General features: G+C 31.0%; 1 long non-coding RNA gene across 6 annotated transcripts; it reads left to right on the top strand.

The window, feature by feature from the left end:
* Window positions 1-3,193: 3,193 nt before the first annotated feature.
* On the top strand, window positions 3,194-5,311 carry LOC104731824 (uncharacterized). 6 transcript variants are annotated; one of them, XR_015575042.1, is made up of 7 exons: window positions 3,194-3,948; window positions 4,028-4,172; window positions 4,242-4,307; window positions 4,392-4,450; window positions 4,640-4,684; window positions 4,806-4,998; window positions 5,085-5,311. It is a non-coding gene; the product is annotated as an uncharacterized LOC104731824 (long non-coding RNA). The 6 variants fall into 6 exon arrangements; XR_015575041.1 differs by having other exon boundaries at window positions 3,216-3,948; window positions 4,057-4,140; XR_015575040.1 differs by having other exon boundaries at window positions 3,385-3,948; window positions 4,028-4,140.
* Window positions 5,312-11,151: the final 5,840 nt, after the last annotated feature.

The following is an 11,151-nucleotide window of genomic DNA, read 5'->3' on the forward strand; positions in this document are numbered from 1 at the left end:
AACTTAATCCTTTGGTAATTAAAAAATTTGGCTTAATAAACAAACAAATGAGATTTGAACATGCAGCTCATGTGTTTCTCTTCTCCCATACGGTACTTAAATTGAAGCTCGGATTTAGTTTTAGTTTTGCATTCTGCTTTTGAAAACGTAACCTCTTGCCATCAAAGTAAATTAAGTCATTTGATAATTGTTTTCTTATTTATTTCCAAATATATATTAGTAATCTGTTTTCCATAACATTATAATCCTATAGAATTCAATTTCTGATTACTTTTATTATTATTATAATCTCTCTCCCTCAATCTAATGAGAATCAACACTCCCACCCACACACTAACTACGCTTTTAAAAATGTTACAACCTAAAAAAATTGCTCTCTACTCTACTCTAGAGTTACTCTCTAACGATGACCACCGGTAAAAATATGATTGTTTTTGGGAAGCTCCATACTTTAGAAGAAACAATCTCTTACTCAGCTTTAAATGTCTCTTTCTAGACGAAAATGTAAATCAACTACCTAATCCACACCACACCTATCTCACCTACTGTATATTAAAAACTTCCTCTCTAACTAATTTTTTACTTGCTTTCAGACATGCAATTCGCCTATCTAAGTTTGAAGATCTGTTGATTCGGGGAAAGCAGTGTCTCTCTTTGGGAAAAACTTGCCATTGAAACACATGCCAAGCTTCTTACACTCTGGACAGACAATTTATATTTGAATGCAACCCAATGTTTTCTGAACTCCAACAATTCCGCAAAGATATTATATTTTATATACATATGGTTAATTCTGTATTTGTTTTTTCCCATTCTCCAACATGTAATAGATATTGCTTCCAATTAAATCAGTTTTTGTCTTACTTTTCACATCAGTTTTTTCCCAATATTCCTACAATAATGTTTTAAAATGAACAATAATCTTATAGTCTTTAATATTTTCCCCAGTAACTATTTCAAGGCAAGTAATTTCCCATCAATTTTAGTTGGCAAAATTTATTAACACCCATTGAACAAATAGAGACTTACGTCAAACAACAAGGATGTAGGCATACTAGGAATAGGCTCATCGTGCGAGATATATTTAAGTTTTTTTTGTTATTTATAATATGTATTAAATTTAGAAATATATTTTTGAAATATATATTAAATAGACTTTTTATGAAAAGTTTATTTTTAAAATGTTTAAATGTTTAAAACCTTTATATGTATGGTTCTTAAACAAAACATATTAGAAATATTTTTGATTAAAATAATTAAATCCTTCAAAGTTCTGTTGTTTTGGATTTTATTGTTTAATGATAATTTATTAGGTTCTTAGAGGATCTCTAGTCCCAGTCTATTTTAAAGTCAATACTCTATTTTAAAGTCAATACTCTATTATAGAGTAACATTTGCTCCAGCTCTATTCTATATCTTACTCTAAATTAGATTAAATGGTAGGCTAACTTTATATTCAACTTTATTCTCAGTTTTTTCCCAATATTCCTACAATAATCTTTTAAAATGAACAACAATCTTATAGTCTTTAATATTTTCCCCAGTAACTATTTCAAGGCAAGTAATTTCCCGTCAATTTTAGTTGGCAAAATTTATTAACACCCAAAAAATTTGTACATGATTGAACAAATAGAGACTTACGTCAAAAAACAAGGATGTAGGCCAGGCAATATGACTAATTTATATTTATTTTTACTACTATTACTTAAAACATCGTCTTGCTATTTTTAAGGAACATTTGTTTTTCGTGTAAAGCGAAAGTGGTTGAAGTTGTGTATTGCGCAATAGGTGGCACTACATTTCATGCACTAAATGTAATTTGAAAATGAAAAACTCTGGTTTGACCTTGGCACGTCACACTTTCTCTCCATCTGAAGCTGTGGGAATACTCCGGTGTGTTGTTTTCAATGAGTCCGGAGTGTGGCAATCCGTTGTTTCATAGTTCTTTTCATATGTTTTTTTTTATTTTATTTTGTGTACCAACTATTTGAATGTACTATTCAAACTAAAATTGCCAACCCAAGTCACTTTTTTATTCTTAGGCCAACTTAGATGAACTGGACGACGAGGTGGCTTAGCTCATCAAAGACTTAATAGGGAAGACATTCTATTCCAATGTTAAAGAGTCTATATACAACTTCACGGCTCTATGTACCAGAGTTTTACTGTCAGTCTATCACATCTATCAAAGACGATCAACACCACTTACCCTTAGAACTTGAGACACACATGTGGAAAAAATTTCAACAAGGAATCATAAACCATTTACGCTTGAATTTTAACATTTTCAACTTTACATTTTTTCCTTTGTTATTTTAACAGATAATTATTGATGATGTAAACCAAAGCTTAAAATTGAGGTTGAAGTCTCTCCAAGATTTGCAAGGGATAAAGGCATTGATTGGGGATTTAACATTACTGGTCTATTGTTGACAGGAAATACAACAACAAAAGTAAAACAATTTCTGATGTTGGGAGAAACCAGCAGGAAAAGGGAATAAAATCACTTGTCATTTCATCTACAAAGCAAAGACAAATACAAGCCACATAAAAAGAAGACAATACAAATTTCAAATTTCACCGTATATGTATTACAAATTGGTAGCATCCCAAAACAACACATTCTAATTGTAAAACAGAGAGATATTTTAATCTTTTATACATTTTATTATTTAATAAATTAAACAAGACTAATAAATTAAATTATACATCAAGGTTTGTTTTTAGTAATAGAGTGTCGGTTGGGGTTGGGTATGGATAAATTATTATTTATGCTATGGATTGTTCAAATCTCTTTGTGATGCTGATGCCAAATATCGTTAGTCGATGTTTTCATCAGAACTGAATGATTTTAGGTTTTTAGAAATTGATTTGTTGAATTTAGTATTAGACATATATCTTAAGGATAATATATGTACCAAGTGAAATTTACAAGAACAGAAGGTTTCTATTTTTCTCACTTAAAAGCTTGTGGGTAACTCTTTTTTGAAGAGAGAAAGAGTCTTTTTCAATAATTTAATATATGAGGTTTGATTGTAAAATAAAAGTAAAAATAAATCTGTGTGTAGCACGGCATAACCTCTAGTAATATAATATATTACTCCTCAAGTTGGAGCATGAAATTCCAAAATACCTAACTTGAACACTAGATAATAATATTTGGGATGATCAAACGTCTCTGTTAAAGTATCCGCAAATTATTCTGTAGTAGGAGCATGAAAACTGGATATTATCCCATCAGTAATTGCATCTACATGACAAAACAAACGAGTTGGCTTTGTTTGAGGAGCACCAAGATCCGATAGGAGTTGCCTCAACCAAATAATTTCATCGGTAGCACGAGCCATAGCCCTATATTTAGCTTCACCAGGGGAACGAGATATCACTACAAGAAAAATCGTTATTGGTAGCATATAAGGATAGCACGGTTTCAATAACTGCTATTAAAAGTAAATTTAGAAATTTTGGTACTTTGTAATAGCTTTTGAAAAATGCTATGATAAAAAATCACTAAATCAAAAGTTAAAATAACTTATTCCATCGATATATGCAAAAAATTTCCTCTCCCTTTTAACACTTTTTTTGCATATATCGATGGAATTTTTCTTCCCTTAAGCATCGTGACCTAAAATTTCTTTTTCCCCCAAATTCTAATTAGGGCAATTTTTCGAGATAATCGGGAGATGAGATCTCCATTGTCCTGACCTGAGAGACTCGCAATATTCTTTCAGAAGAGGAAGACTCATGAGTAACGAAGAATTGGAAGAGGCGGATCTGGATGAGACGACGGTCTGGAACTCCTATGCAAAAATTGGTTCAACGAAGAAGTGGAAGAGGCAGATCTGGATGAAGACGACGGTCCGTCCTCCTGCAATCTCGCCGGTCTCCATCGTCTTCTGTTATGGTTTTTCAACAGGATCCTCCGTCATCGTAACACCAGCCATAGACGTAATCTTCTTCTTCTCTCTGGATTTCAATTAATTAAATCATATGGGTTTCATAAAGTCTTGATCATTGCTTTGTAAAGTTTCTTTAATGTGTTACATGGAGAAGCAGTCACATCAATTGCAGAGAGACTATCGATGTCTTGTGTGAAAATTGTTGTGTCTGAATACAAACAGATGTTCCTTGGTGAATTGAGTATGTCTTATCTCTCTTCTGCTCCTATTTCAGTAAGCTACTAGACATTCTTGTGATTTGGATCTGCAATTCAGAGAAGCTGATTGTGTGTCATTTTGCAGTGTGAATTTAGTGGTGAGGACTGCAGAGAATCTAACCGTGGTGACAGTTGAGTTCAAGGAGACGATGTAAGTAACTTACCTATCTCCTGCTACTTACATTGTTTAACTTTGCTAGGGCGGATAATGAGCAAGCCATCTTCCTCTTGAAAGCTTTTCTTGTATGAACTACACATTGGTGATTATAATGTCGAAGTTATGGCTGATACAAGGTGAATGCTTTGTTTATCCCATCAGTCTCTGATTTTTGAGTTTGAGCTAAAATTTCTTTATTTGATCTGTCAACGTTTTGGGTTAGTGAATATCTTCCTTTACATTACCACAAAAGCACCTTATTATTGTATTAATGAGTTGAAAGTATTGTATTAATTTTGATCAACTTCACATTCATGTGGATTCAGTTTTGTCAAAAGTTGGAATCCAAGAAGATAAAGACATACACAGAGGTAAAACTCTCTTCTCCATTAATAATTTGTGACGTAAACAGTGAGTTGTTTATCTAAGATTTGTTGTGGTATTAATTTTTTCAGCTGCAATGTGAGTTTATCCATTTTTAATGTTATACAGAGAGAGAAAACAACTATTAGCAATGTTGGAGGTGTATACAGAAAGAAGAAGCAACAACCATTTTAATATTGGTTCAAAAGCTGTAGCTGTTGGTGATGGATGGCAATGCATAGTTGAACATTGGGTGTTTCTATTTATGTGGTAATACGTGTTTGTTTTATTTCTCATCTACAAGATGGAACTTGGAGTAGAGGTATGTAACTATGTATACTCTTGAACTCTAATGAAAAAAAATTGAAAACATAAGCTTTAAGTTGATGTGGATACACATGATTACAGGGAATATGAACGGGAATGCTAACCGGAACAGCTCTTTAGACGTGTGTACTGCTTTTGATGGGAAGGCAAAACCATAGAGGAGAAGAGATTTAAGAGATCAAAATTTGTCTCTATCCTTATAAGTTATAATGTTAGCTTTTTGGATAAAACTTGGCAGCATAGTACAAGACTTGGTATGATATGTAAGACTTGTTTATATTAATGTTATGTTATGTATGTTGATGATTTATGATTTTTTTTTTTTATCAGTCGAGTTAAATAAAGTCAGCAAAACTATGGTCAAATATATAAATTATAAAAAATCAAATTAAAAATTAAAAATATCCATATAGCAAAAAACAAATGCTATGACATAATATAAAATAGCACGAAATATGTGTTATATAAAACAATATTATAGCATTTGGTTAATGTTGTCAAAGAACGACATATAATAACATTTCAAAAACACTATAATAGAGGTGACACCTAAGATAGCTGCGGATAACATAGCATTTATGAAAACGCTATTAAACACATATGATAGCATTTATCGTGTGTTATGAATATTGATTTTTCTTGTAGTGTATAGAGCGTTGTTTCTTAGTATTCCAAGATAACGCACAACATGAACAGCAGCTTCCCAATGAACTTCACGCGGAGCTTGCATAAATTGTGACAAGATATAAGAACAGAGTAGCACAATTCGGGACGAGTGATAAGAAGATTCCATACTTTTGTCAACTCAACAAGTTAATTCCTCTACTCACTCAAGAGCATCTTAGGATCACTCAAGAGTTGTGGAACACATTGTTCCTTGCTTGATGGAAGGTGGTCCATGACTTGTTAGATATTGGTCCCTTCACTGTCATTTTGTGCAAGGTATTGACACCACGTAAGGTCAAGTTTGTGAGTGTTTCGGGAGAGTTGTGAAACATATTTTTCCTTGTTTGATGCAAGGTGGTCCTCAACTTGCTAAATATTGGACCCTCAGTGTCATTTTGTGAAAGATATTGAAACCACGTATGGTCAATTATTTATTCAAAATAAAATCCATGTTGTTGAATCGTTGATTTTATAAAATTTTTTTGTTGAAATCAAGTGTAATTTATCTGATTATTTCTGAAGTTAATATATAATATATACTAATGATTTATTGTTGAATTTTAAATTCTACAACATATGAAAAAGAATTTAAAAAAAAAAAAACCGAATCAGAGGATAAATTATGATATTCAAAATTCACATGTCGAATTTCCTATTTCCGTATAAAAAATATTTATCAATCAAAGTGCATGAATCAATAATGATTGTGGATAAAACAACTCTTCCAAGTATTCATTGTTGATCGTTATAAACGAAACCAAATATAAAATTTTGAAAATATAGAACCGTTTAACAAAAAATCTTTCTATGGCATACTTTACAAGTACGGTATTTGTAGATATTTTTAAAAAATTAATTCTTACATTGTTATAAAAGTCCAAAGAATAGGCGAACATATCAAACACATGGAAAAAACGTTTTGTAAGATAGTAACTTGTATGGAACCCAATATCTAGTTCGTGTACAGCCTTATTCACCACAATAATTTACTATTTTTTGGACAAAATAATAATTGATCGAAATTCGAAACTAAAATTCATACACAATAGAGCATCTCCATGGATGATAGAATTAGAGTCTTTAGTTAAATAAAATAAAATAAAATTATAATAAAATTAACATTTATTATAGAAAAATGACAGGTGGTTATAGAGTGTTTTAGGAGAGGTATTTAGTGTCTTCCCCAAGACACTCTTCTCTTCTCTTTCTTCAAAAATGTCTAAAATTTCTATTTAAAAAATTACTAAAAACACTGATAATATGACCAATGTTTAATGGAAGTGGTTTAACTTTCAAAAAAGAATTTACTAATATAAAGTTATCTAGTATGGCTGTGTTACTCTTCTACAAAGGTGTTATATATATGTTCTCTGTTATTTATATCTATACTAGATGAGGACCCGTCCAATGTGCGGGTTTAAATTCTTATAAATTAAATTAAATTTGATACAAATATATTAAAATTTGTTGTATGTTATTTATAAATTTTATTTTTGTTATAATACACTTATTTATATTCATTTACAAATCTTTTATGTGTGTTACTATTAAAAGTGTATTTTTTTACACCTAAATATACTTTATGTTACAAATATATTCTTTGTCACCACCTAGAAAATGTCTATATGAACCCATTAAGCCAACTATTTTACTTTCACTTATGCATAGTTTTTTAATTACTAAAATTGTTTGCTCAAAAAAAAATTGAATAAAAAATATATTACATAATATATTAATCAATGATGTATCATCACATTAATGTATGACCACCATGGAGAAAGCCTCGGCTCCGCCCTCATCCCTTATGGAGAGAACCTTGCGTCTAACCTCCTCCACCGTGGAGAGAACCTTGGCTTCTGCCATCCTCCCTTAAAGAGATAACCTTGCGTCCAACCTCCTCCACCATCCTCGCGTCCAACCTTCTCCACTATAGAGAGAACCTCGGCTCTGCTCTCCTCCTATGTGGAGAGAACATGTTCACGTCTTTTTGCTATCTCAAAATGTCTTGCTGAAACAACCAATGAAAGTAAAAATCTTTTTCTAACGTCACAAAATCTTTTGATAGTAACTAATGTTAAATTTTTCAATGTATTCGTAGAAGTATCTTTGACACACAATGATGTAGCCTCTGTCTCTGTAACGCCTCAACCGCCACCTTGCTTAGTGAGCCAATGTCTACTCTCAGTCTATGGGCCCACCTTCCTAAGTGGGCTCAACATCTATTCTCGGTCCGTGGACCCACACATATCCGATGGTCGGTTTGTTACGTCTAGGAGGCTTTAAAAACTTATTTACCGACCCTACAAGTCAACAAATGATATTTTCCTTTGTTTTGTCCTTACTCGCACAGTTTCGATAATCACTTCCAGGAAGGTCATCCATCATGAAGTTCTCTCAAGACCATTGACCAGAAAAATAAGTGAATTTTGGTGACATATGTGGCCAAATCAATTCTTTTAAACATTTCCGCAAACCAGGGTGTCACAGTCTTTGAGCTCCTATGAATCAATCAACTATGATTTATGTTTTTCTAATCTATCTATCTATGTTTGTTGTAAGCTTGTGTTTGATTAGCCTATTTTATCTATCCATTAGGTTGATGAGCTTCTACTCATTATCTCCCTTTGGGATTGGATGAAAAATGGTAACAATTATGTTTGCAAAAAAACAGAAGGGTTTATGACCAACCGTTGAAACATTAGAAGAACATTAATTTGAAATAATTAAAGAAGCTATAGAAAATTATAAGCACGTTAATATATGAATCCCAAATAATTCAAAGATAAAAATAAAAAATTAAATAAAACAATCTAAAAATACTACAAAAAAATTTAAAATACATTCTTAGGAAAAGAAAATGCATATATTAATTTTTATTTGGTCAACATATTAATGTTAACTATTCTCAACTGAAAAAGTAAAAAGTAGAAAAAAATTTTGGTTTAAAAAATAAGAAAAATTTACCTTCCCATTAAAAAAAAATTCTCAATTAAACAAAGTTGAAAGCAGTGTTTTTGAATAAATTATTTAAATATGAGACGATCAACCTTATTATATAAAGCTTGGTTCTTAAAGTTAGTAACTCACCAGATCGTGACACGTGTTAGTTTTAACCGGGACCGGTCCGTAGGTAAATGATGCCTAAAGCATGGTCAAAAATTGTTGCCCACTGATTTTTTTTTCTATATACATAAGATTATATAAGTATATTATGAAATAAATTAAGCAAATTATAAGAATTTAACATGTTTGAAGAAAAAAAAGAGTACTAAAAAATCCAAAACCTCTATGGCAATATAGGTTTATAATATATTTTTTTATAGGTTTATAATGTAGGTTTATAATGTTTATGATATATTTTTTTGGGTCAAAATGTGTTTATAAGTAATGTGTTAGAAACCAAGAGAAGAAAAAAATCTTAATATGATATAAAATCCAACAGTCCACTCTCTTTTTTTGGGCTAAAATGTCCACTTTTAACTTAAATAACTAGACTCCAAATATAAAACAAAGAAAAAGAAGAGATAATAAAAGGTAGAAGACGATTCAGACAGACATACTAAAAATTGATGCCCCTAAAATTACAAAAAAAAAAATGATGCCTAAAGCTTTTGCTTCACCAGCTTCTGGTCTGGGCCGGCTCTGGTTTTAACGATCAGAGATCAATGTAAAAAACTCACCAGATCGTGACACATGTCAGTTTTAACGATTAAATATCCAAGTTAGTAACTTATCAGATCATAACACGTGTCAATTTTAACGATCATAAATCACATATCAAAGTTAGTAACTCATCAGATTGTGATACGTGTCAATTTTAACGATAAGAAATCACAGCTTTCAAGATTGGTGAAACGATGCATAAGATAATTGTAATCTTATTATATTTAAAAAATGAGTGTAAATACAAATAGATGATGACATATTTTACACCAAACAAAATAATTTCGACTAGCTTTGTTTTTCTTGGTAAAATTTTATTCTTTGTTTTTATTAACCTTTTGTTTGACACATCATTGTTCTTGAATAAGTCACAAAAACAAAAACAAAAAAGTCACGAAGGCAATTTGTTTGTTGTCTAATCGAAACAACTATATAAAAAGATTCATATATATTACCACGTGTTTTTGTCATCGTTTCTTTGAATTTTGTTTTGTTTCTCACTTTCATAAGCATACTATGCAATCTTTAACTTTGAAGTGTTAACAAAGTTTCTTATGCATAACAACTAAGGTTTTTGGGATTAACAAATTTCTCACGGTGTTATTATTTCTATTAATTTTCAGGACAAGTAGCATAAAAAGATAAATACACAAATGCAAGATAACAACAGATTATATAACACTTGATCAACTAAACAGAAAGCGTTCTTATTGTCGAACGATAGTACGTCTTACAAGAAAGTGGGAAGCAAGAAATTTTTAAGAAAACAATGAGCTCATTGGAATAAATTTTCTCATAAATAGAAAAGGGATTAAGGAAAATTTACAGAAAATTATTAATTCTAAGAAACATAAATACTCACTTCTATATAAACATAGATTGTCTCATATTATTCATCTAACAAAATAATTTATTCAAAAATATTGCTTTCAACTTTGTTCTATTGGTCAAACTTTTTTAATGGGAAGACAAATTTTTCTTATGTTTTTAAACCAAAATATACTCCTACTTTCTACCTTTTCAGTTTGGAATAGGTAAGATTAGTATGTTGACCCAAAAAAAAATGGAAGATTAATTTATGCATCTTCTTTTTCTAATACTGTATTTTAAAATTTATTGTAGTAGTTTCAGAATGTTTTATTTAATTTATACTTTCATATTTGAATTATTTGAGATTCATATATTACTATGCTTATAATTTTCTATTATTTCATTAATTATGTCAAATTAATTTTCTTCTAATTTCTCAACCTTGATTGGTTGGTCATAGACTTTTTTTTTTGGGCAAACATAATTGTTACCATTCGTTCAATCTCAAAAAGAGACAAAAAAAAAGAGAGGTCATCAACCTAATGGTTGGATAAAATAGACTTTTTTTTGGGCAAACATAATTGTTACCATTCGTTCAATCTCAAAAAGAGACAAAAAAGAGAGGTCATCAACCTAATGGTTGGATAACATAGGCTAATCAAACACAAACCTACAACAAACATAAATAGATTGGAAAAACATAAATCGTTGTTGATAGATCCATAGGAGCTTGGAGACAAAGACTACATCATTGTATGTCAAATAAACTTCCATGAATATATTGGGAAATTTAACATTAGTTACTATCAAAAGATTTTGTGACGTTGGAAAAGGGTCTTTAGTTTCATTGGTTGCTGGAGTAAGCAACTTTGAGATAGCTAAAAGACGTGAACATGTTCTCTCCACACAGAAGGAGGGCAGAGCCGAGGTTCTCTCTATGGTGGAGGAAGTTGGACGCAAGGTTATCTCTCCAAAAGAGGAAGGTGGGAGAGGTTGGACGCAAAGTTAT

This window comes from Camelina sativa, chromosome 12 (assembly GCF_030686135.1).
Source record: "Camelina sativa cultivar CO46 ecotype springtype chromosome 12, ASM3068613v1".
Lineage (NCBI taxonomy): Eukaryota > Viridiplantae > Streptophyta > Magnoliopsida > Brassicales > Brassicaceae > Camelina > Camelina sativa.